We start from the raw sequence: 26,362 nt of genomic DNA, 5'->3' as shown, positions 1-26,362 counted from the left end.
ACAGAATAAATAATTTGGGCTAATGAAGAATGTTGCTCTGTAGAGGAGACTGTTACAATAGAAAATTAGCAATTCTGTGCTTAAATCAATCACTTAGGTCACATGATCCAAGTCAACAGAAGGACTGCGTAAGTGCTATCATTGACCTTAATCAACCAACAATTGGTGTTCAGGGATCAGAAATTCTAGGTGTAAGGCCAGTCCTTTACAATTTTTAGGGATTGGCGGACATCTTATAAGCATGTTCTTTCAAGATAATTGTTTTGTGAAATATATTTGATATGCTTAGATATACTATACCGTACGCAAACAGCAATAGAATAAGCAAACTTCTGTCAAATTTCACAATACACACACACCATTTAGGAAGTGAAAAACCCTTTTAAACGATGACATTTTTACTGTATTAAAATATATTGGAATTGTAGAAAAGTTTATAAAGAAAACACTATACAATAATTGTATTCTTTGGAAATAACCCATTTGTGAACGAGTGTCTTAAAAATCTTGCTTCACAACAGTTAATTTAGAGTTTAATCCTGCAGTCCCTTTCCATTCAAAACTGCCATTAAGCTCAAAGGGAGAAAGGACCGCCCTAACATTCTTATTTATCCACTTCATACACTGAATGTGATTTAGGATTGAACGCAATAGATTTCCCCAGAACTAATGGACCAGATATATTCATACAATGTCATATTATTGATTTTACTTTCTTCTTCCTATTGTTTGCATTCTCTTTGGAAGAATATATGGTTAGTTATACCGTAGATATCATTTACAATTATTATATCATTCACTGTTTCTTAATGTAAAGTGCATGCTTTGTAATTGCATTCTTTCTAATGAAAAGAGTCCCATAAGTCAAAGTGAGTCTGAGTCTAAGTCTAAATTGGTATAACCTACTGCACACTTTGGGGGAAATGGAAGATTGAACTCTCTCTGAATTTTTGTTTGATTTTCAAATCTCTCTCTTTAAAAAATTTAATGTGGGGGGAAAAACAGAGTTCATTTTAAACACTTTCTAAATAATAAAACTATTTATATAATTGGTCACACAACAAATTTCCAGGCACTTTATAAAATGAAGACCCTATTGCATTGCAATAATCATACTACATAGGGAGCTTTCCAGGAACTAGAAAAGAAATATTCAAAGTTATGTAGCAATAAATAATTTTAAGGCCTTTTTTTAACCGGACACTGTTTATAAAAAATTGCTGGATTTCTTAAAGGAACCATATAGATTTATTTAACCCCCATAAATTTCAACCCAGTCTGAATATTTAAGCAACTTTCTTTAAAGTGTAATAAGTCATGAGTTGGTTTTCTAATTTTTCCTCTTCACTGATTTACATTTTAATATTTTCTTTCTAAGTTACAATTATGCAAAATATGATTTGTTTTGGATGACTATTTGGAATGTTTACAATTATTTAATACAATTTACTTAACTATTTTGAAACCAAATGATGTGTTGAATTAAAAAAGGTTCAACACTAAAATTGCCTTCATATGCTCATTTCTCAGCATACTGTACTGACAGCTGAGGAGAGCAAATTTTCATTTGTGCATTGTAAATGGTGCTCCACCAGGTTGCACTGATGGAATACCTGATTTTAGAATCTTTTCACAAAAGGACAAATTTCTTTCATGAAATCAGCACTCAATTTAGCTGTCATTACAATAGCTACAGTATGAATACAGTGAGTTTAAAACTAAAAGTCTAAAGCCATATTGTAAGCTATAAACACAGACTTTCATCTGTGGACTTCAAAGTATCATGTAGGTGGTTTAGTTCTGAGATTCCATCTAATATCTTGATAGCAATTTTTCCACTGAGATTTATGATTTCAGGAAATTTGCCTGCACACATCAGCAGCCTCCCCAGAGAAATTCACATTTGGCTACAATCTACCCGCCTTAAAACAGGGTTCATCTCCAGTTCTGCAGTTCTTCGTTGTAACTACTTTAAGAGCACAAAAAAGGGTGTGGTTTAGGAGGAAACGGGCATTTAAATTTTTAGCTAAATTAAAGGTTCCAATGCTAAAATTTGAATCAAATGCAACCACTCTCATTATTTTATTTTTAAATAAATCATATTAGACTATAGTTATATAAAATGTAAACTCTCTGTTAAAATATAGTGAGTTTTGAGTTTCTTTACATATTTTTGGCATAGGACATCCAGAACCAGATTTAAAAAGTTGTGCATGCAATTATTGCAACACTCAAATCGAGCATTCACACACACATAGCCAAACAGATTTGGAAAAATCAGATCTGCAACACACAATTATCTTCTTACTTTCTATTTAAAGGGGTACTGTGCCCATATACCTTGGGTAAATAATCTGACAATTCAGAAGGTACCTCCTTGCTCTCTCTATATAGATGGGGGCAGAACAGGAACTTTGAATTCTAGAGGCATCCTCTGGAGGAGTTATTCTAGCAGAACTTCCTGTGGACTCCGTCAGAAACTTTCATCCGATCTTTTTTGGTTTTTACTCACATCTGTTGCTTTTATTTGTAGGACTGCTTGCCCCAGGAACCAGTAAATGAATAGACCCTTGCGCAGTTTCAAAATCCAGATGCCAACTGGAACCAACTGAAAACTGGCCTATAAGGCAAATTTGAATCCCTGGCCCCAAACCCACTTCTATGGTTTTCATAGCAGGTCAGATCTGAAACTGGAAGGGACTCGTGTTCCATATTGAATTCAGGCATTCTTAGGAGATTTTGGCCTACGGTGGTGGAAATCTCATCAGACTCATGAGTTTTCCACATTTTCAGGATAAAATGTCACAAAATCAGCTAACAGCTATCAGGGCCATTGAATACAAGTCCTAACGATGGTGGAGCTCAATACTCAAACCCAAACCTGATTCAAATCCAAAACACTAACTCCTCAGACCATTTCCCAGTATGATTAAATTCATATCCTACGACAATGCATTTTTCTCTATATGCATTTATATCTCATCAGCGTGGTACCAGAGTGCTTTGTTAATCTGAACTAGTCTTCAAAACTGTCAAATTTTTGCAATGAACATTCTGGAAGTATTTTAAATCCAGGTGCATTAGAGACCACAAAAGATGAAGAGCTATGTCTCTGTTATGGGACAGGAGACGGCATTTTGTAGTGTGTATGTCACTGAAGGAAAAGATAGGACATTGTACTAGTCTCAGCCTTTGGAGGGAATTTCTCAGGCTCCAAAATCTCTGGATTTTCAAGGTGCCCTAGTGACGTGTGCCATAAGGGCTGAAAATGTCACAACCATGAAAATGACTTTCCATCAAATAGAATCAAGGCAGGGGGCAATAAGCTCGTCAGTTCCTTTTTCATGGATCCATAAGATTAAAATCTGGCCCCATTGAAATTAATGGAAATATGCCCATGACTTAAATGGGACAGGATTTCAACTTTAGACTAAGGCCAGAAGGGATCATTATGTTTATCTAGGAAACTTATGTCATAACACAGGCCATAGATTTTACCTACTAATTCATACATCGAGCCCATAACAAGCCCATTCTTGATCCCCACTGTAGTCTGGATTCACTTAAGGACAGCGATATGTTACTTTTCGGATTTTCTTTAGATCTGTTTTATGCCCATATTTCTTTTTTCTTCATATGACAGAGGGGAAATTCTGAGAGCTGGGGGCTCAGACGCTGCAGCTTCTCACGGTGCTTATGTCACATGGCCAATAATGGACTGTGATTTGCCACATAATTTGTGCTATGCCCAACCAGTGCAAGCAGTAACATCGCATAGCTTAATGTAAGTGACCTGTCACAGCCAACAGCAGGTGTGTGCCATTCCTTTCACTTCACTGAAATACATGTCACATGCTACACAATATTTCAATCCCTTTCTCATCCTTTTGCTGAGTGCAAACACAGCTTACAGAACAAAAAGCACAGCACGGGAGTTTCATGAGTTTTCTCAGTGTTGTGATACGTGGCTGCTTTGGAAAATATTACAGCAACTCAGTGTCATATGCCACTCAAGTTTCTGCTGTGAACGTGAACATGGTACAGTGCATAAAACTGAATATTCTAGTTAAGCTATGTAACTCTTGAGCTGTGCCCTCCATTAAGCATAACTGCACTATCTAACAAATAATCAATGTTCAGATGACACTCAAGAGTCCCAGCCACTAATCCTGGGCTAAATGTACCTGATATTTGCCTTATTGCCAACATTTTACACTGTGCCTGTGCTTCCATATCTGCCCCAAGGAGGTACAAGCATCACATGAAAGGTCCAGGCTCCCAGTATGAAAGAGCCAAGAGTGCTATTAGAGAGCTCAATCTGCTATGGGACTAAAGAGCCCTCTTAGTTTTTTGGGGAGAAAGAGGTGGCTGTTTGTTGATATCACTTCTTAGAATTTTTACAATTTTAGTTCAGTTAAATTAAATTTTTAAATATTTGGTAAAGATCTTTTTATTTTACCAAGAATTCCAAACTGAAGGGAAACTGCCCTGACTTTTATACCAAGGGCTGCAAAGAAAATTAAAATAGTAAATATTAGTTCCAAACAACCTGCAGAAGTGAGAGCTATTTTATGACTGTTGACACCGCTGAACTTAATGAATGGAAGCTGGCATTTTCTGTTATATGGAAAATTAGTGTTTCTCTCCTCCCCTTCCCCCCATTATCTGGACACTCTGGCTACACCCTGTAATTTCCACAGCTCCCCCTCCTCCACCAAATCGTCACTGTAGCACTAGTAAACATCACTCCTCTAGCCTCTCTTTGGATCCTAGCTCTCGCTCAGCTTAGATATCAGTTGACCTGATCCATAGATCCTGGCCAGGTTCCAGGTTTATCCTGTTACATGGTTTATCACCACCCTCGCTACCCGCCCTTGAATCAAGCAGCCTTACCTTCCTTATAAGCCCCCTTCCCTCCTCACTTTCCCCTTCCGTTCATGGCAAAGATCCAGATTGGGTACCAGAGAAGCATGGTTTCCTCCTCTTCCTTCCTAGGAACCACCTGAGTGACCCTGGCTTGATATCCTGGACTAAGGGGAGACTGAGGGCTATCTGACTGGCTCTGGCTTTCTGGAAGGGAGATGTTTACTGATGTCTGAATGAGTCCTAGTAGAGGATGGAGATTGTGGATGGTGTCCAGAGGAGTCCAGGTGTCAAGGAAGGAGATTACTTTTTTGTTCTATCACAAAACAAGGGAAGGTTCTATGGAATAAGTTTTAATTTATGTAAACTAAAATGTTGATTTGTTTTAAAAAGTCAGCTCCCTTGTTTCTAATACAAACCAGGATGATTCTGAAATGTAAAATTAAAAATGGAATTTTCCTTTAAACTTACAAAAAATAATTAAAAAACTAAAATTCCAGTGAATTTTAAAAACAATTATACAAATATATTGGGCCTTCTAATACAATCTGGGCTACTGACCAGTGCAACAGGGGCCACAGAGAGAAAGTCTGTCCCTCAACCAGCTCCCCCAATATGTATCACAGCTTCTCAAATGATGGCCTCCTGGGTATCTGTATTGTTTGAGGCATGCTTTTCCTGGTTTCTAATCTAAGGGCCCAATTCAGCAACAAATTTAAGCACATGCTTAACTCCATCACTATTCAGAAAAACAAGGTACAAGCTTAATTCCCATCGACTTAATGCTTAAATATGCTGATAAAAGATGGACTCCTGAATTGGGTGTTGAGAGCACAGATCTTTGAAAGGATAGGATTCATCACCTAGGTACTAACAAAGAAATGCTCAGTACAAGACCAACCAAAAAAACACAGGCGGAGTTATCGTAGTGTAATATTATGCTTCTTCACTGAATGATAACTGAAATTCTTTTCATGAATGTGAGTCTCATGTTTACAAAATACTGAACTCTACTCATGAAACAAAGGGTAAATAAGCATAAACTATTCATAATTTAATGAACTTGTGTTCCCCTCACAAACACAATAAAATTCCTAAGCTACAGAACAAGCAAATTTTAAAAGTTTGGTTATTATACAGCCTTCCTGTACCAAATATAAATAAAAAAGGAAAGCACAATTCCAAAAAAAGTTTAATTTAAAAGGAAAATGTAAAACAAGCCCACCAAAAAAATTATTATTTTAAATTAATTTCTTATTCACATTTTCAAAGTGCAACTATTCCATTCATATATACACACACACATTATAACATACCATATAGCTATTCAAAAATATACAAACACCTTATATAAAATACTACGGTACAACTATAATTAATACTAGTTACATACTCCTCTACTCACTAGCCAATCTCCATCTGTACCTCCTTCCATTATGGCCTGGATCCTGTTCTCATTGGATTCAATTGTTGTTTTACTACTATTTACTACTGATAATAGGTGCAGAATCAGGCCCTAATAGAATACTAGGTAACAGCGTCACCTAATCAAAAGGTTTAAGTGTTGGCAATATCGTTGATAATAAGTTAGATGTGCCTTCTTCACCTAGATGTCCAACAATTATTAGACTAAATAAGGGTTGAAGATTGTTTAGAATTAATACTGTTCACATTTAAATACAAATTATCTTAGTAGGATTTTGCATATTGATTGGGCACTGCTGTTAAGTCCTCTTATTTCTTTAGAAATAAATGATCCCTACTCAACACACAAAAGCTACCCTACCACTAAATAATGATCTCCACAGGGGACAAACCCTAAATGAAAGTAAATTCTACATACTGTAACTAGGCAGCTGAGATACATCCAGTATCCAGAATAAGGTAACGTTGCTTTACAGCCTAGGACAGCCTTTGATTTGACTAGCCTAAGTTATTTCCATTTTATCTGAACAATAATATTTTAAATTTAAAGGGCCACAGAAAAACCCAAAGGACAGGGAGTCAAAGAGTGCTTTGATATGTTCCCCTTCAACGAGGGATGATCATGATGGTCCCTTCTGGCCTTAAAGTCTATGAGACTATGAGAGAATTTTACAGGTCTGCTGATAAGGCAGAGGCCTGAGCCTATGAGAAAGGTTTACAGGGCTGCAGAGAAGGCGTCTTGAGATCCATGCAGAACTCTCTCGTGCAATCCTGCAGATCCTATAACCACCAGACTACTCATTCACCCTTCCTTACCGCTAGCCTCCATTCTCTGGTAGCAAAGCCCTTTCACATAGCTGCACAGTAGCAGCCATGGAGGTGACTAACTATAGTACTGTTAATTCAGCTCTTGCTCTGATACCCCCAGGTGTGGAGGGGAGCATGCTGAGAGCCAGTGCTTCTCCTTTCAGCATCTTTCTGGCTTATTCTATTAGATTTAGCTCCATCCACTAGTGGGAATGGACTGGAAAATAAGGGCCAAAGAAAACGAAAGTGTTTTTAAGTCTCTTCTAACTGAGAGATCTGATGCCATAAATATTATATCAATAAATTTATCATCATTGTTGGCCCAAGTTTTTTTTTCAAGGCTTTTTTCCCAATAAAACAATTAAAGCATAAATCACACACACAAAACTTAGTGAAAAAGATATTATTTTAACATAACAGAAGATGCCATCTAAAGGATAGATTAGTAAATTCTTATCAAAGACCAACACCAAGAAAGCAATCTTTCTAGATGCACTAGAAGGATGCTGCACTTCTGAAATGTAGCATTTCCATAATAGATAGTAACATTTGGTTTGACTTAAATATATAAAACTCTTCTCCAGATAAGACAAACAAACCCACAACAGAAAATTACCTCTCACAAAGTCCAAACCCCCTCCCCCCCAAAAAATAAGCTCTTTGACATTAAAAAGAAAGTCCTGAAATGTGCACATATAATCTAAATTGAAAGAGGTACCTGGACATGTGATATACAGTATGAGAATCTCATACCTGGGCTAGAGGCTCCAATCTGCTTTAGATGGTTGTAAAAGTCATAGAATAGAACTAACAATATCATATGTCATAGCATATATATCTGTAAATGGCTCCAAAATCTGCTTATATGTATGTCTTTCAACATGGATACAATAATTTATCATATTTTTCCAATGTCTTATAAATATGTAATTCACAGAACCTGTCTTAGAAAAAAAAATTCACTAAACGTAAGTGATGTTTCAGTTAAGCATGAAGCAACTGCAATACCATATTCAAGCTATATAAAATGTCCAAAAAGTGCTAACATCATAGTCTGAAATAGCCATTTGAGAGTTGATGTTTAAATGGGTCTGGGATACCTTATTGATAAAACAGTAGCTTTTTCCTTACAGAATTGTGACTTTAATCTAGTCATGAAACACACTAACTCTGACTAAGTTCAAATCTAAGCAAAGGAGACCAAATCCTAAAACAACTATGGACCTGATCATGTAAATACTTAATAGGGTCTTCAATGAGTTGACTTCATTGGGACTACTCATGGCAACAAGCACTGAAGCAGGTAGTGGGTGTTTGCAGGACTGGGCCCTGCAGAAGTAGTTATGATTCACTAGTACAGAGAACTTTCTTTTCTGAAGTGGTCCGCATTTCTCTAATGTTTACATGGTTAAACACTGAGCAAAACTTGTTTTTCCAAATGCAGGCAGCGTATCCATCCTCTTTACACACTTTGTTGTGCAGCTACAGGTGTACATAGATCTCATCAATTAACATGACCCTCATTCTTCTATTTACATTATATAGGAATGCTTCAGGGAAGTGGGCAGAGGGAAAGTTTGTGTGTCCATATCCAGCCAAAACCTGCTTTACACACCTACACATCTTTGGAGGTGTGTAGTACTTCTTAGGGCTCTGCAGGCCACGAAGCCAACTTGGGCTGAATACTGCCATGAGGTTTATACTTATAGGTTTAAACTGTCCCCGAAAAGGCCATTTGTTACCAGACATTTTGTAAACCAAAATAATTAAAATCCCAGCCGAACACACATCTTGACCAGCATTTTCAGTCAGATTAATTTTTTAAGTATTTAATGGATTTCATATGAATAACCGTTAGCTGACATTGTACTATGGTGAACTTACAAAGGACCTGATTTTGTAAACTGCACACACAAAATTCCCGTTGGCTCCAGTGAGAATTATGAATGCATATCATTTGTAGACACAGATCTATCTACTTTAAGTTTTTTTTCCTGCAAAGAGATGACCCCCATTGAATTACTCTGTAAGAGAACAAGTTACACAAATCTAAATTTGTAAGCCTACTTTACCTAATTGTAACAGATATTTTTAAATACAGGTTAAGGATATGATCCAAAACCCATGGAAGTCAAAGGAAAGACTCTAACTGGAGAGATTTCCACAGACTTCGGCTCAGGCTCCTTTTTTCTTCTACAGATATATCAGAAATACATTATTTTAAAAAATAAGAGAGAGAGAAATTGTCAGGTTAATTTAGATTTTGAAAAACGTAACATTATATAGAAATCAAAGACCAATAGAGAGAGATTTCCATGATTCTTTTTTAATTCTACTGAAAACAATTTTTTGTTGTAAACATTTTTGGTAGCTGGTGACAAACAAAAAGAGTAACCAGTGAAACTGACTTCATGTTTCCAAATGAAGTAAAATGCAAAAAAAGGAAATAAAATCAGAGCTGGCCTTACCATGAGGCGAACTGAGGTGGCCGCCTCAGGTGCCAGACTGTGCGGGGCGGTGGGGAGGCGCCACTATGACCCAGGGTGTAGAAAATTGTGTCTGCTGCTGGTGCATATATATTCTCTCTGCTCTAGATGCACAGAGATGGTGGAGTGCTGTGCTGGAGGAAGGAGGGCACAAGAGACATAACAGGCAGGCAGGAGAAAAGGTGAGAGGGAATAACAGAAAGCAGCAGGAGCTGCAGGGAGAGAGAGGAGGAGGAGCCTCTTATGTACCGCTCTAGCACCCCCAGGAGCCTGGACTGATTAATACCAACTTCTCAGGGAGCTTCCTGTTTCCTGCTGCTTCCCTGAACCCACTTCAGGAGAACAGGCCATCAACTGAAATAGTAGGAGCCAGTTAGGCCCTTAAGACGTTGATATCTTCCCTCACTCAGGCCCTGCTACCAGCCTGATTATTTGTTCCCTTCAGTTGAGTGTTGCGAGCCACTATAGATGGCACCAAACAGCAGTCATGAGTGAAAGAAGAAAACGCCCCTCTGGGGCAGCATTCAGAAAAAGAAAGAAAGCAAAGGAAGCTTTTCTATCTAAGCAGGAAGGAGTTCTCCTGAGATACATAGACACAAATGTTCACAGTGAGCCTTCCGGCCCCAGTGAGGATGTGAATGGTGAGGAGGAGTTGGTCAGAGTGCAGGTGACCTGGCAGCTACTGCAGCATCCATATCTCCATCTCAAATGGATGTAACCATGCACAATCTTGAAGAAAAGTGTAGATCAGAGAAGAGTGTGGTGGAGGCACAAGAAACAACTGCTGCTGAGTTTAGTTCCTTAAGTCTAGATGATCCAGGACTGTGGACCCACTTGAGCAGTAGACTGAGGGACTTCCTTGTACTGCATGGGCCACAGCAAGTGAAAAACTTCATGTTCCCCAAAGATAATGAAAATAGATGTTTCCATCCAACACATTACTGGCATGAAATCCCCAATAGTGATAAAGTGGAGAGGCCATGGCTTATGTACTAAAAAACCCAGAATGCTGCATACTGTTTTTGTTGCAGACTCGTCCAGTCTAATGTTCCAGCCACACTGGGTTCTACAGGAACAAAGGACTGCAAAAATCTGGCTAGAAATCTGGAATGCCATGAGAAGGCAGCAAATCACCAGAGAGCATTCCATAGGTGGAAAGAGCTTGAGATGAGACTAAGGTTAAAGGCCACCATAGATGATCAGCATCTAGAGAAGATTACATCAGAGTCTCTTTACTGGCAAAATGTTCTGAAAAGGCTCATTGCCACTGTGAGAATGCTTGCTGCCCAAAACCTAGCATTGCGTGGCACTTCAGATCAGCTGTATGTGCCAAACAATGGAAACTTCCTTAAAATTGTGAAGCTGCTGGCTGAGTTTGATGCTGTACTCCAGGAGCATCTAAGAAGAGTCACTACCCAAGAAATGTACACACACCACTACCTTGGAAAAATAATTCAAAATGAGATCATACAGTTACTGGCAACAAAAGTCAAACAGAAGATTGTGGCAGATCTGAAGTCAGCAAGATATTACTCTGTTATTCTGGACTGCACACCTGACATCAGCCTACGGAACAACTTTAATGGTGCATTTTGTAATAACAACAGAACCAAGTGAAAATGTCCCTGCAATGGTGACTGTCAGAGAGCATTTTCTAGAATTTATTGACATTTATGATACTACAGGAGCTGGTATGACAAATATGCTTCTTAAAAAGCTGGAAGATACGAGAATTGCGATAGCTGACATGAGAGGTCAGGGCTACGATAATGGTGCCAACATGAGAGGAAAGAACAGAGGAGTGCAGACACGGATCTGTGAGTTAAACCCTCAAGCTTTTTTTGTCCCATGCAGTTCTCATTCATTAAACTTGCTGGTCAGTGATGCAGCATCAGCTTCTAGTGAGGCTGTTGAACTTTTTAATGGAATTCAAAGCATCTATGTATTTTTCTCTGCATCAACTCATCGATGGCAAATTTTGAAGCAACATCTGGAAACATCCTCTCTGACACTGAAACCACTGAGTGCCACACGATGGGAAGTCGAATGGAGGCGATAAAGCCTATCAAACACCAAATTGGGAAGATGGATGATGCCATGGAGGATAATGCTATGACAGGAACTGTTCGTGCGAGAACAGTGGCAGAGGGAAATGGAATCACCAGAAACATACATAGCTTCAAATTTCTGTGTGGCTTGGTGTTGTGGCATGACATACTATTTGAAATAAACGTTGTAAGCAAGAGACTCCAAGGTGTTAACCTTGATATATCTGAAGCAATGGAACAACTGGACAAAGCAAAGTCATACCTACAGTCTTACCAGTCAGATGAGGGATTTCGAAACGTTCTGAAGAATGCACAGAAGTTGGCAAAGGAACTTCACACTGAAGCTATTTTCCCATCTATTCAAGAATACAAGAGTCACCAAAGAAGACATTTTGATTACGAGGCACGGGATAATCCCATAAGAGACTCCAAACAACAATTCAAAGTTTAATTCTTTAACCAGGTGCTAGATTGTACAATACAGTCAGTTGAAGAACGTTTCATGCAGCTCAAGGAACACAGAAGTATATTTGGGATGTTCTATGATATTCCAAAACTCCTCACTATACCTGAAGAAGACCTACACCAGCAATGCAGGGCACTAGAAATAGTGTTGACACATGATCACACGCGCGATATTGATGTGAGTGATTTAGGTGATGAACTGAAAGCCCTTTCAGTTTCAGCAGGATCAACTCCAAAGGCTGTTCTGGAATATATGTGCACAAATAAGATGACCACCCTCTTTCCAAATGCTTTTGTTGCTCTGCGCACTTCTAACACTTCCTAAAACAGTTGCCAGTGGAGAACGCAGCTTCTCCAAGATGAAGTTAATAAAAACACATCTACGCTCCACAATGACACAGGAGAGGCTGGTCGGCCTTGCAACCATCTCAATAGAGCATGAGCTGACCCAGACTGTGGACCTTCAGGAAACAGTTCAAATCTTTGCAACCAAGAAGGCACGGAAAGCACCACTTTGATTATTTAAACAGATAAAAATGCCAGTGTTTACTATGCAGACAAGAAAAGTTACATTTGCTTTTCAGGCATTTGAAAGTTAAGTGTTACTTAAAATTTTTGAACAAGGCATTTTAAGTTGTTAGTTCTCCTTTATTGGAGTAGGTAGCAGAGCAGTACCATGAGAGGAGTAGAACAGGACGAAGGCAGAATTGAGACCTTTCAAAGTTTTGGCCCAAGCGACGGAGCATGGGGGCGTCATTTGAGCTCCCCGCCTCAAGTGCCAAAATGTTGTGGGCCGGCCCTGAAAATGGTTAAGTATATGATTTAAAAATATTCAGATTTAATAACTCACACAGTAATAACACAGCTAATGAAAACTGCTTTTGATAAATATGGATCCAAAGCATTCCCCCAATTGGGCAGATCTTGCCAGCTTGCCAATGGAGGAACAGGGCTTCTGTAATACCATTCCTCTTTCTCTGGGATTCCAGGAATGCTCCTGTGCTGGAGAGTCAAAGTGTGCCTGCCCATGCTCCTGCCACACACATCCTCCCAGGTTTCTGTGTAGAAATCTAGCAGGGAGTTACTACCAGAACTCAGAGCTCTATTTTATTCCCCTGGGTCTCCTCCATAGCTGTTAACAGCATCCCAGCGTCCAACTGATACAGCATGGTATCTGCCAGAGCTGCCAAAAAAGATAAGGGTGAGAAGAGAGGCCACGTCTAGACAGAAGCGAGGAGCTATCAATGTCCTGACTCCCCTCCCCATGGATTCTCACCTCATCCCAACTCCACAACTCAACAAACCCTTCCACCTTGAGAGAATACTTGTTAGGAAACTCAAAGGGGAGTTTCCTATCATTCTCTTTATCTGTGGCCCTCTCCCAAGAGTTTCTACACAGGAATGGGAGTTTTAACCTAACAGTCTTCCTTGGAACTCCCAGCTATATTAAACGTCTTCATGTAGGATTTCTCTGTTACCAGTTCCTGAATGCCATCTGTGTGCTCAGTGCTGTACAAACAGAAAAGAAACCACTCCTATTCTCAAGGAGTTATCAATTTAAGAGACTAATCCTGTATTCTTTGCACACCCAATCCCTAAGCTTTTGGGATGTACGAGGGATGCAGGATTGGACTGTAGATCAGCTTAGTTCAAACACATAATATATCGAATGATGGGATTTGTAATCCACACTGGGTTACAAATTATTAATATTACCACTGTGGCCTTTCAACATGTGGCTTTTGTATTTCATTTGTATATTGCACCTTCCATCTCTGAGAATGTTATTTCGTGTTTTATATTGTGAACTCTTATGGGGCAGGAACCATGCTCTCTCTTATGACTGGAAAGCACCTCACACACTAAGGACACTACTGGCAATAAAACAAATAAAAAATAATATGAAGACCCAATCTGGAAATTTTATTTTCCTTATTGTTCATTTGCCTAAAAGCATGTTCAATATTCATAGATATTGTATATACAGTAGACACATGCATGTACCTTTTTGCACTTGAATAAAACATATATTCTTATGAATGATCTTTTTCTTTAAAAATATCAAGAATATTTTGAAAAGACCTAAAATACGTTAGAGAGTTTTAAAGAAAAACAGTAATGTTGAGAACAAAGTATTCTACTAGCTGTTATCTGTTATGGTATTAATAGGAGAGGACCAAAATTATAGGGTCTCTTTCCCACTGATTCCATTAACAATAAGAAGAATCACATTCCTACAGCATATTCCCAATGAATCAATGAAGAACAGACCCCTTACATAGTAGAGCACGTTAATTAAGGGTGAAATATAGTCACTTTAATTATAGATTCCAGTTTGGGGGAGTCTATAAGCTCTGCTTTTTCAAACTCTAAGCAGCTGAGATTTGAAGAAATGAAACAGGAAAATGTTTTGAACATAAGCAATGAAACTGGAAAAAGTTTGGTTTGAGCATGATCTCGCACACTTGTCTGAGAAGATCTGCTTTTGACATTAAAAGAGACAACTTAGTAGAGTTGTGCAAAGAGTTCATAGTGAAAGTAGAAACCACACCAGACTCACCTGTTTTGGGGGTTTTGTTATACCTGGTGGCCCAAAACTGCTCCCATTGAAATCAGAGACAGTTTTTCCTTTGGCTTTCTTTGGGAGAAAATCAGGCCCTCGAAATTCATCCCAGACTGGTTCACATTTTTTGCTAACTTTTATGTATTTTCTCAGCAAACATAGACCAAATAGAAGTTTTGCATCAAAACTGTGTGAAATTTTCAGTTAAACATGGTCTTGATGCAAAACCAAGTGAAGCAGCAGTTTCAAGATTAGTTTAGCTTTAAAATGCAGGGTTTGGGCAAACCCAGTATTCAAAGAGAAACTGAGGAGAAGCAACACAGTTTGAAACCAATGAAGATATTCACACAGATCTTTGTGAAGAAAACCATAGAGGGCTTGTCTACACAGAGGTTTATTTTGTTAGTGTAGCTGCAGTGATGTAGGTACATCAGTGCAAACCCTTTGTGTAGATGCTCTGGCATCAGTGCAGAGAGTGATTTGTACTAATGCAGCTCTAACCCACACAGTATAAGTCACTTCTTAACCAGTACACTCGATCTATAGTAAGGATTTCCATTGTCACACCTATATCAGCAAAGCTGTGGTGCAAAAAGCCTTGATATAGACAAGCCCTGAGTTTCACACAGCCTTACATCTTAGTACCATTACAGAGCTTTCATGAAAACAACAATGCAAGTATATGGAGACACTGTTACTGCTGTACATGAAAATAAAAAGTCACTATGTACGTTCATGCAGATCTATCAAAATAAGAAATTTTAGGAAAAGAAAAAGGCCACCCAGCCCAACATGCAACTTCTTTCTGATATAAAATTTAATCTTCACCACCTTGCTTTTTTCACCATAGCTCTTACAATTTCTTTCTCCGGCAGCAAACCTAGCTTTCTCTTGAACTCTTTTATACTTATTAATTCTATTGCCTTTCCTGTAACTTATTCCATATGCTTATTACCCTTTGCATGAAGCATTTCTGCCTGAGTTTCCTATTTACTCACAGTTTCCTAAACTTTAGATTAACCGGACATATTAATACACCTATTTCTACCATCTGTGATAGATCATATTACAGTGACAAGGCTGAAGGTAACAATGTCAGTGCAAATCTATGGAGACCACTTTATAGCAATGAAATAAAATAATGTTCATACAAATTATACTATCATTTAGAAAAATAAATGTAAGTCTGCCCCCTAGCTTAGCATGGTTTGCTCAGGTCTGATTTTCAGTCTCTCACTCCCCAGACCAGCAGAGACCAGGACTACTGGAGTGGCAGTATACATACAGCCCTGGGCCATGTGGGCAGGGATGTTACTCAATAGCAACCTCTCCAGCTGATTGAGGAGCGGTATTGATTAGCTCAGTGGGGCTCCAGTCCCTAGGGTGACCAGACAGCAAATGTGAAACATCAGGACAGGGGGTGGGAGGTAATAGGAGCTTGTATAAGAAAAAGACCCAAAAATCGGGACTGTCCCTATAAAATCGGGACATCTGGTCACCCTGCCAGTCCCCCTCAAACAGAAGGACTGGAATGCAACAGTAGGGGGAAGGTTCTATGGGACACAGGGCACTACCAGAGTGAAGACATTTAATGAAGTGACTATAATTACATTAAGGCTGACACAAACTTATGAAGGAAAGGAGAACCCTGGCACTCTGAACCACTAACATTGGGTGAAATCCTAACCCCAGTGAAGTCAATGGCAATACTCCCATTGATGTCAATTTTACCCAGTGCACCTAGGCAGTGTAGGGTAGAGCAATGACATCAGACTGGGAGTCAGAACTCCTGAACACTAACCACTCTTCAGCTACTGCCTCATTCTGTGGCCTTGGTAAAGTAATTTAACTTCCCTGCTGTAGTTTTCCCCATCTGTAAAACCAGCTAATACTATCAGTGAGGTAGGGCCAAATTTTCTAAAATAGCCTCTAATTTTGGGTGTCTCCTGTTTTAGGCATCCAACTTTTGACACCTAGTGACTTATTTTCAGAGGTGATGAGCACTTGCAACTCTCATTGATTCCAGTTGCATCTGTGGTGCTCAGTTCTTCTGAAAATCGCAAGTGTCTGAAGTTGGACATCTTAAATTGAAGTGCCAGAAATTAGAGTCCACTTTTGAAAATTTGAGCCTTGATGCTTGTTCATTGGTATCAAGATGTAAAACACACTGCGCAAGTACTAAGAACCATTATCATACTTATTATTAGGCACTGCAGCCTATACGTTCCTCTATCAAAAAGCCCTACCACAACAGGTAATGGTGACCTTTTTTAACAATATGACTATCTATTTACAAAGAATCATTTTATTCTGCCTTTTATTGTGAGACTCTGACACAGGACAAATGCTGCAAATCACAGTGCAAAGGAGGTCAGATATCGATGCTGTTGTGGCTGTTTTAATTCTGTTTTCTTGATTTGTGTTTAAATCATAGTGGTATTGTGACAAAACTGTTTGTCTTTAATATAGTTCAACTTGGCCTAATGAACCCAGTTTAATGTTTTAAAAACAATCTCACATCATGTATTTAGATTAAGACCTCTAAAAAAATTCAGTGAATTTAAAATTATTTCAAGGCCCCATCCCACAGATATGAAAAGCTCAGATTACTAGGCTAATTACAATTAGTCTACCATAATTCTCTTTTTTCATGCATCTGGTTAGCTAGCAAGTCCACAAGATGCCCATGAAATTTTAAGTGAATTTTAATACATGTGAAAGATGCCAGATTCAGAATATGGGAGGTTCTCCCTTCTAGGATTTCTCTGTTTATTCACAGAACAAGTACAGCTGGGTAGGGGCAATGCAAATTTCCCCTCATTGCCCTACCGATGTGCTTCATCTCTGATTTGGATCACTGCTAGGAGTGAAAAAGTACTTCAGATCTTCGGTTCATTCACTGTTTAGCTTCATTGCTGAAACAGCCAATAAGAGTGACAACGTCGCTGCGTTTTTTGTGATCCGCTAAGAAATGGACTGACACCACCAATTCATTTCATGTTGGTCACCAAACATCCATCAGATCATAACTGTTTTCAGTCACTTCTGACCAAGGTCAGACTCTGACTAGTGACTGAGTCGTGAAAAGTTCTGTATTCTATTATCAGTTCCCTGCACCATTCAGTCACCTAATCTTAAACTAGAAATACATATTTTTATAATATCCCTAGGATCATCCCCTTAAATGTTTTAAAATTATTTTACTTTTACATAAGTATATTTTCTTTCACAGTATTTCATCCTTTTTTCTTGTTCAATAAGCATCTGTGCCCAGAAAATCTTTGTCAGAAATAATTTGAATTTTCATCTTTTCTTGACAATAAGAAGTTTATTCATATTTATATAAAAGGGGAAATACATATTATATTTTTTTCTCTCCTGAATCCACATTACTTACACTTATGAAACATAGACACGTAATGCCCCCACAAAGATGAGGTGAAGGATGAGACAGAAGATGCAAAGTTTGAATGGAAGAATATAAAAATTACATTCCAAATACCGTACTGTTTTAGCATTATGAAGAGACTAGATACATCTATTCAGAAATCTGAGAGAAATTCAGAAACAGAGAGTTAAATGTACTTATGCTTTCCCAAAACATGCTAAATCAGTAGATGCTAACAAACTATAATTGTCCTCATTCAGACTTGAAAAATAAATCTATTTACTATTTGATGTTTTTTATAAAGTTCATATAAACCCATGCAAACGCCTTTTTTATTCAAAGCACTCTGAAGACACCTGTGCAATTCATAGCCAACTTAAAGCAAAAGTAAACATTTGGAAAAATGACCTATACTGATTTTCTTACACTTGAGGAAAACTTGTGCTACTATGGGGAACAAGAATAGCCCATTTCAGTGGGCTAGTGGATTTTATAGGTCTGTTCTCATGTAAATTTCCTTGGTTACCTAAGGCTCCCATGGTAGGTAAATAATCTAATGTTTCAGCTTTCTGTACTGAAGTTCACAATTTCTGATCTCAGCACTGCCTTTACTGCTGCAAGCTAAATAGTGGTACTGATGCTGCAACTTCCAGGCTACTCACTTTCCTCTCGGATCATTAATGGGTTGCGTTATTGTCCTCTAGCATGGACAAAAATACAACCATCAACCTCTTCATTATATAAGTCTTCAGTGAAGACAATGCTGGACAACTTGCTGAACATCAGAGATCTCAAGTATTCTCAGAAGTTAGGAAAGACTGTAGAACAATACCTTTTTCTTCAGTGCAGTGGACAAAGTCACCGCAAATTTACTAAAATAATTTTAATACAGCATTTCTGTAATAACAATTTGTATCTTCAGGATGTTTTGCAAAACATTGCTTTAGAATAGAAATATTTTGACAAATTTGCTGCAAATATAATCTGGGGACTAACCTTTTCCACTAGTACAGATGTTAATTTCACTATCATCATTTGAACAGTAAATGAAAAGAAACTTTAAAAATACTTTGCAATTTTTTAAATAAATCAACATTAAATCCCATTCACTTGTGGCAACATAAACATAACGTCACATCTACGGGTCTGAAGAAAGAGCAGACATGAGTAAGTGTCTCCTGCTTAAGGAAGAATCAACTGGAATAAGATTCCTACTACATCTGAAACATTAGTAGATATATTCTCCTACAAACTAATTTTAAGTGGTTGTACCAAAATGGAATTGTTTTTTGTTTATAATGTTCTTTGAACTCTACGCATTTAATTTATGATTTTTGAAAGAGTAAAATACAACAAACAGTACGTCCATTGTAATGTGAATAAAAAACAAGTGCAACAGAAAAGGAAAATAGATAATATAGTAAGAAGATATGCATCTCAAGCTGTTCTTGTTATGACTACAAATCAGAAAGCCCTCAAGTTGTCAAAGTTAAGAAAAAAGATCAGCTGTCTAATGAACATAGGGACCTAATTTTCAGAGATGCTGAGCACCCACAACTCTGTGTGAAGTCAATAGGAACTCCAGATTCAGCATTTCTGAAAATCAGGCCCAAACTGTATTATAATAGAAATAATATTTAGGGAGTATTTTTTGTTGCAGAAATGGAGAGGGTTCAAAGTAATCTGTCAAAGAAGTGCTGCTACATTCATGAGTCCTAAAGCAAGCTAGCTCTCATCTGTGGGGAAAAAGTTAATTCACAGGGCTCATAAGGGCTTGCATTTGTCAAGGAGCAGGACGTCAATGCTATCATTATCAGGCAAGTCAGCCAGGCGTTTAATGGTAGAATCAGGAGACATTTGCTCTCCACTATCAGAATGACATCATAACTAAAACAGCCTTCAGCAAGAAGGAAAGAGAAATGCTGTAAGACTTGGACTATACACAGGCTTAGCACTTTTACTATGCTATACTGACTGAGTCACTACTCCCCTTTTAGGAGGTAAAGCTTTTCAATGTCCTAAAACTCCATCCTGATAGCATTTCCAAAATAAGGATCACATTTTTAAAGAAGTCCTCTTAAACCCTTGTCCTCAAAACTGGAGAGAATGTTAACCCAGCCACCTAGTTTAGGAGAGATGGTCACTTACAATTTACAAATTTACTTTAAGTTTTCTGGCATTTCTAATTACGCTAGTAATTTTCACTGTAGTGAACTATATGGAAGAGTGGGGGATTGAACTGTATTAAGACACTAGCTCTAGCTAACTCTGTAATTTAGAGAGTAACAGCTTAGGTAACTGGTTTTTAAAAGTGTACACACACACACACACCTTTGACTAATCGGAGGAATTTAGTGATGAACTGCCCAGTGATCAGAAACATGAAAAGCAGTACACATTTAGCTTCCACAGTGGCTGTAACTATACACTCCAGGTCCCCAGAATCACAAATTGTCAATATATTTCCCCTCTCCCCCCAATCACTACAGGTACACAGACACTGTACAAAAGCCTCACCTTGGGTAAGAAGTATGAGGGGGAAAGTTATGAAAGTCGACAGACAACCTAAAATCCCTCAGGCTACAAAAAATCCCGCTATTGAGAAACAACCCAAGAGACCACACAGGGAATGTACAGCTTTCAGAAGCACTTCTCATCTTATTTGCACTTAACCTATTGATGTACTTATGCAGGTCACTTACTTTTCGAATAGATTTGAACCCTTTATAATCATGCAGATCGCCGCGGTTTTCACTTGGGTGTTTGGTTTGGTTTTTGCAAACAAGTTTCATAAAAAAAGAAAAAGGTCCAATTATGCAAATCCGCTCCGGATAGGTAGTGAATATTCAATATGACGGTGATACTGTAATAGTTCAATGCAACACACTGCACTGGACAGATTTATGAGGCAACGTCACTACTATGCTCTGGTCCTCGTTGAAGCATCTTGAAGTTAATTAAAGCTGCAATGTCCACTTTTCCAGCCACCCTCCTCATGCCGGTTTACTATTTCAACATCAAACCAGCCAGGGGGCCTCCCCCTCGGTCTCTGTACTCTTAAGCAGCCTGCCACAGTCAGTGAACAATGAACAAAGATTTGAGTGATAGACGGGGCGGGGGGGAATCTCCACGGGAATAATCAAATCCGGTTTAAACAAGTAAAAATATAGTTTCTAATATTAAACTAGAAAAGAAAACATTCTTCTCCAACTGAACGTGCACAGGCGTTGGGCCAATCCCCTGCAGAAAGGACCTAAAAGCAGCCAGTCCTCCTCATTTCGAGCAGTGAATGAGCCCAAACAAGGATTCTAAACTTAATTATGACACTTAAAATAGTCTTTTTTCCACATAAGCAGGGAGGCTCGCCACTGCTATCTGTATCAACCGGTCAAATCAGCTCAACAAACACGGCCCCTGTTGGATTTATTTTAAACTGCACGGGGGAAAAAATGCACAGCTCTAAAAGTGCACTACATGCTAAAGGACACATACAGTAGTACACCCATGCTTTCTGAAGGGGCTTTTCAAAGACCAGCTCCCCTAGAACTGCCTGTTATCTGTGTCTTGTATTCTCATTGTTTGTCCATGCATGTTGAATAACAAACAGAACAGCCTCAGCGCCTTCGGATTGCAAGGACTCTCCCCTTACCCAGCTCATTTTCTGCTAAAGTGAAAATGAAGGGATCTGACAAATCACGTCTCCGCCTAGACACTATTATAGACATAACAATATCCGCCAAACAAAAACCCTTAAACAATAACATCCATACACGTAAATAGGCTGCTGAATCCTCTCTCCTTCTATACTTTCCCTCTCCCCCCCCCCCAATTTCTCTAACCCCTCCCCACAATACAGTAATTTATAATACGTCCTAAAATTGGACTTAATAGTCTGCAGAGAGGTCGATTTTATGCATCGACTAATAGCAATTATAATATAGGAGTCAATAAACTAACTTTTTCGGATGGACCCAGTTAAACCTGTACTACATCCAATCTCCTTGAAAGAACTACAGACCCTTTTTTAAAAAGCCCCCTTTTTTTAAGTTCGCAAGATCACTGTTTCTGTCAACCTTTCTTCATATACATATTTATATAGATATTCATTATTTGCAAAACTGCAACAGATGGGCGCCTTAAAAATCTAGATTCTTTCCTACTCATCAAAGAATATTGTTTTATTTAAAATCTTGAAACATCTACTGTGCCCCCGCCTACGACTGTTCTCCTCAGTACTTCATCCCTGCAAAATCATTCTCAGTAAGAGAGGAGAGCAGTCAAGATCAGTGCCGCCCCAGTGTGCTAAAAACGAAGAGCCTGTAGCAGTCACTTCATCGCAACACTTTTAAAAGATAGCCTCTCCACCCCCCCTCAACCATTCTTCACACACCCCCACCCCCCAAAATTTTAACCCCGGTGCCTTGACATAACCCAGTTCCTTGAAAGGCTCATGTCCAAGTCGCTTGTCTTATCCTATGGAATTGGCATTTAAGTTTCCTCTTTAACCTGTTACTTTTTCTGTACGTTAAAAATGCCCTGGATTTGTGGCTGACAGGTGCTTCTCTGCTCCTTCTGCAGTGTTTTCAGGCATGCTCCTTTACCTTGCTAAAAGGTTTTAAACCTGATCTGACATTTAGTGCATACTTGAATGTCATAACGTTCCTCAAAGCATTATGCACGGCTCCTATTCATAAGAGGTCGATTAGAGCACAAAATGGCAGGTCTCTTAGGCACTTGAGTCTCACAAGTTTGACACATGCTATGCATCAGCTAACTTTGATTAAAAAAAAGGGAGGGAGTTTACACATTACACTCCGGGTAGCCGGGATCCTGCAAGGAGGGGGCGGCGGGGGGACACGTTTAAAGTCACTTCAGCAAAGTTTACTCAGCAACAATCCTTTAAAACAAAAAAGTTTCTGGGCAACTTAACGGCAGTATTTCTCAGGGCAGCAGGGAGCTAACTTGCTCCTGCCCGACCCCACGTTATCCAAAACCAGGCAAACTCCTGTCTCTCTCTCTTTTTATTTTAAGTAACGGTTTTAAAAGAAACGAGAGAGAGAGCGAAAGAGGGGGGGAAACCGGAGGGTTTTCTTCAGGCTAAGTTCTATAGCGCCATTCAATGGCTTCTCTGCTCCTTTCATTATTTTCTGCTTTTCCCCTGACAGCCCTGCTTGCAAACGTCACTGCTATGGATATTTAATTATACTGTATTTTTTTAATCACGGTGGAAAACGCAGGCCCCGTTGCGATGATTAAAAAGAAATAAAAGAAAATAGTCCAAACTGACTTTGGAGCCTCTTCCCTCGCTCCCGGGAGCCGCCGGGAGCCTGAACCCCCCCTTTTTACCTTTGTCTTTCTTACCTTACAATTTAAAGCAAAGCGTAGAAGAAACTCCTGCACGTAAACGAAGCGTTGTAAAAGATTGTGTTCAATGAATAATGAAGCATGTCCACATGATTGACTTGATCATTTTCTTGTGCTGAGGGGGAAAAGTGGAGCGCGGAGCTGTCACAATTGCCCGCTGTGGCTAGCCCTCCTAACTGTTTGCAACACATCCCGAGTCAAGAGTGCTTTATTTTAATCTGTCTCTTTTCAGAATAACCCCGTTCATTGATACTGATCACCCAACATCACAAGACATTCCCATCTTTCAGCTTGGACTCCCCCTATCTGGTAGGTGAAATGCATTGTACCATTAAAAAAGCACTCCATTGTCGTCTTGGCATAATTCACAGCAACTAGATAGGTCTTGCGGCATTTAGCTTTGATGAGCCAAAAGCTGAACCCTTGATATAATAATCTACAAAGAATGGTCTGTGATCGTCCATTTTTTCTCTCTGTCTAGCAACTAAGAAACCATTTAACACAGCGCAGCTTGGTCTTGACCTTGAGCTCATGTAAACACACTTATTAAAATCTATCTATTCTCTAAGAACACATTCTGATTGTCAGACTTGTTATTCAGACATGGATCAACCCCCCTCGCCTGTCTTTACTTGCATTCCTGCCTTTTACTAAACAATTTTTTATCAAGCCCGAAGAGATTACCATTTTTTTTAAAAAGCGTCGTTCTTACCTGCTCCTGAAACTATTTCAAGTCTGTTTCTTTTAAAAACTCCAGGGTAAATCTTGGTGGACACCGGGACCGGAGCATCAGTCACAGCTCCGGCGTTTAAGAGAAGTAATCAGCGATAAAGTGACGTTGATCTGCACTGTAACCTTGTGGCGTATTTAATGTAAATAAGCCAGTTATGTTGCCAATCGCATGCATACAAAAACATAAAGGTCTTCAGCGTTGCATTTTGATTCTTTCCATTAGAGCCGACTTTATTTACATACACTATTTAGGGGATCATGATAATTCTAAAACAATACTAGTGCCAAATGATTATGAAAATATGATTTTAATTAATCACGTAGTAGGCAAGGAAATTAGCATACGGTAATTAAACTTAGAGAAAAACGTCATGGAGGTTCTCTGCCTTATGGGTTCGGAATAATCATTAAACGATGGGTTTTCAGGACTTAATTATCAAACAAATAACTTTTTTAAAGCAACTTTACAAGGTTTATCCGCAGGGCAACGATTTAGTAAATAATATATAACCAGGCAAACAAGGTGCAAATGTGACTGGTGAAATAGGTTATGTTTCTACAAAGCAAAAGGGGAGGGGGGAAGCTGAATAATGCAATTATGGATTCTGTGTCCCATAGTTGACAAAAGCATGGTGCCTCAATAGACTCTTTGTTATGGGATTATATAATGATTGTGGTGTAATTATGGGAAAAAAGATTTAGTAATAATAAAAAGTATCAAAATACACCAATGAGCAGCTTGTTTTAAAGAAAGGCTTGCATGTGACATTAGGGGCATGTTAATAACAAAAAAGGCAGGATCCGAAAGGGTTGACAAATAAAAAAGACTGTGATGCGCATGATTAAGAAGCGATGGAGACAGATTGATTATTCAAAATGCCGAGCCACAGGGACACTTAAAACATTGATTCAGGTAAGACTAGTTTCATCTTGACTGAAATGAGTTCCCTGAAGATGACTGGCATACATTTTAAATCAGTTTACTACATAAAAAGCAAAACATCACAAGCAGAATCCATCTAGTTAAAATAGAAGTCCAAGGGGGAAAAAAAAGTTTATGTTTGTGGCAATTCCCAGGGAGACTATGGAATTGCAGAGGAAGGGGATTCATTAATTAGCTCTTCCTAAACACTGGACCTAAATGGACCCATCATTTATAATCCCCAACTTCCATTTCTGGATTATTTGGTGCTAACCTGGCTCTTTAGGTTATAGAGGTTGTATTAATAATCCTATAGGTACAGTAAGACTTTTGTTACAACTGCATTAAAATAACTTTCTAAAATAACTGAAAAAATAGCTATTTTTCCCAACTGATATTTTAAAAGTGAAGTTTATGAATAGTTGTCCAGAGCTATTCAATGTTAAAAAAATTCCCATGTCTATACTAAAAAGTTTAGGAATTCACTCTGCATTTTCCAATTTGATGTGTCTGAAATTCTCTTTGAACAAATTCCAAAATACAAGTTTTTTCTATAGAAATTAGCATAGCAATCACATCAATAATATCACTATCTCTATGGGAATGATAACTGGAGCAGTGGGGGTGTTCTTTATTTCAATTCTTCGTGGATCAACTGATTATATTCTGTCTTCTTTTGAACTTGTTATTGTAAGTCAAGTGATTCTTTATAAGTGACAGCCCTGACAAAGAGACGAGGATGGGAAAGCAGGTCGAAAGGAAGTCGCCATATGGACTTTAAAAAAGGCACTTTTTAAGCAAGATAATGGGGAAATAGATGTTGCCTTTTAACCCTATCACAACTGAATATTATTAGCAGTCTCATGAAGAGCCAGCCATACTTTTCTTTTTAAAGTATGAGTGATAGATTTTACCTAACGATTTCTAAGACATAAGACTTAAGTATACAAATTCTACATGAAGTAGTGCCTTTTTAGAGACTGAGGACACGTGACACCCAAAGGAATCAAGGGCCAGAGGTGTTGAGACTACCAAACAAAGACTTACAGCAGGATAGGGACTCTGGAAAAATCCACAGTAAGTTTTCCTGAGACAAAGCCAAGTGTATAGGGTAGAGACAGGTGAAACAGGGACTGACTATAAAGGAGCTTCGGACAACCAACTACCTTTCTCTCTCTCTCTCTCTCTCCCTGTGGGATATGTGTGTTGCTCACAGCAGGACTGCATAGAGCTAAAAAAGAAGAATAAGAATCAGGTTCTTACATCTGCTCCCCCAAAATGATGGATATGTCTTTAGTT

The 26,362-nt window shown here is 38.7% G+C and overlaps 1 protein-coding gene across 37 annotated transcripts in view; it reads right to left on the bottom strand.

The window, feature by feature from the left end:
• The window catches only part of ZNF536 (zinc finger protein 536), a 417,537-nt gene extending 393,227 nt beyond the window's left edge, over positions 1-24,310 (bottom strand). For 9 of the 37 annotated variants that reach the window (XM_065567119.1, XM_042852197.2, XM_042852195.2 and 6 more), the window contains exons 1-2: positions 24,122-24,308; positions 23,407-23,524 (exon numbers count right to left, since the gene is read on the bottom strand). The gene's annotated coding sequence lies outside the window, so the exon portion shown is untranslated. Of the gene's footprint in view, positions 1-20,747; positions 21,795-23,406; positions 23,525-24,121 lie in introns of those variants that run through there. The other 28 variants (XM_065567130.1, XM_065567126.1, XM_065567125.1 and 25 more) reach the window with 10 other exon arrangements.
• Positions 24,311-26,362: the final 2,052 nt, after the last annotated feature.

This window comes from Chrysemys picta, chromosome 14 (genome assembly GCF_011386835.1).
Source record: "Chrysemys picta bellii isolate R12L10 chromosome 14, ASM1138683v2, whole genome shotgun sequence".
Classification (NCBI taxonomy): domain Eukaryota; kingdom Metazoa; phylum Chordata; order Testudines; family Emydidae; genus Chrysemys; species Chrysemys picta.
This window is presented reverse-complemented; position numbering and strand designations above follow the sequence as displayed.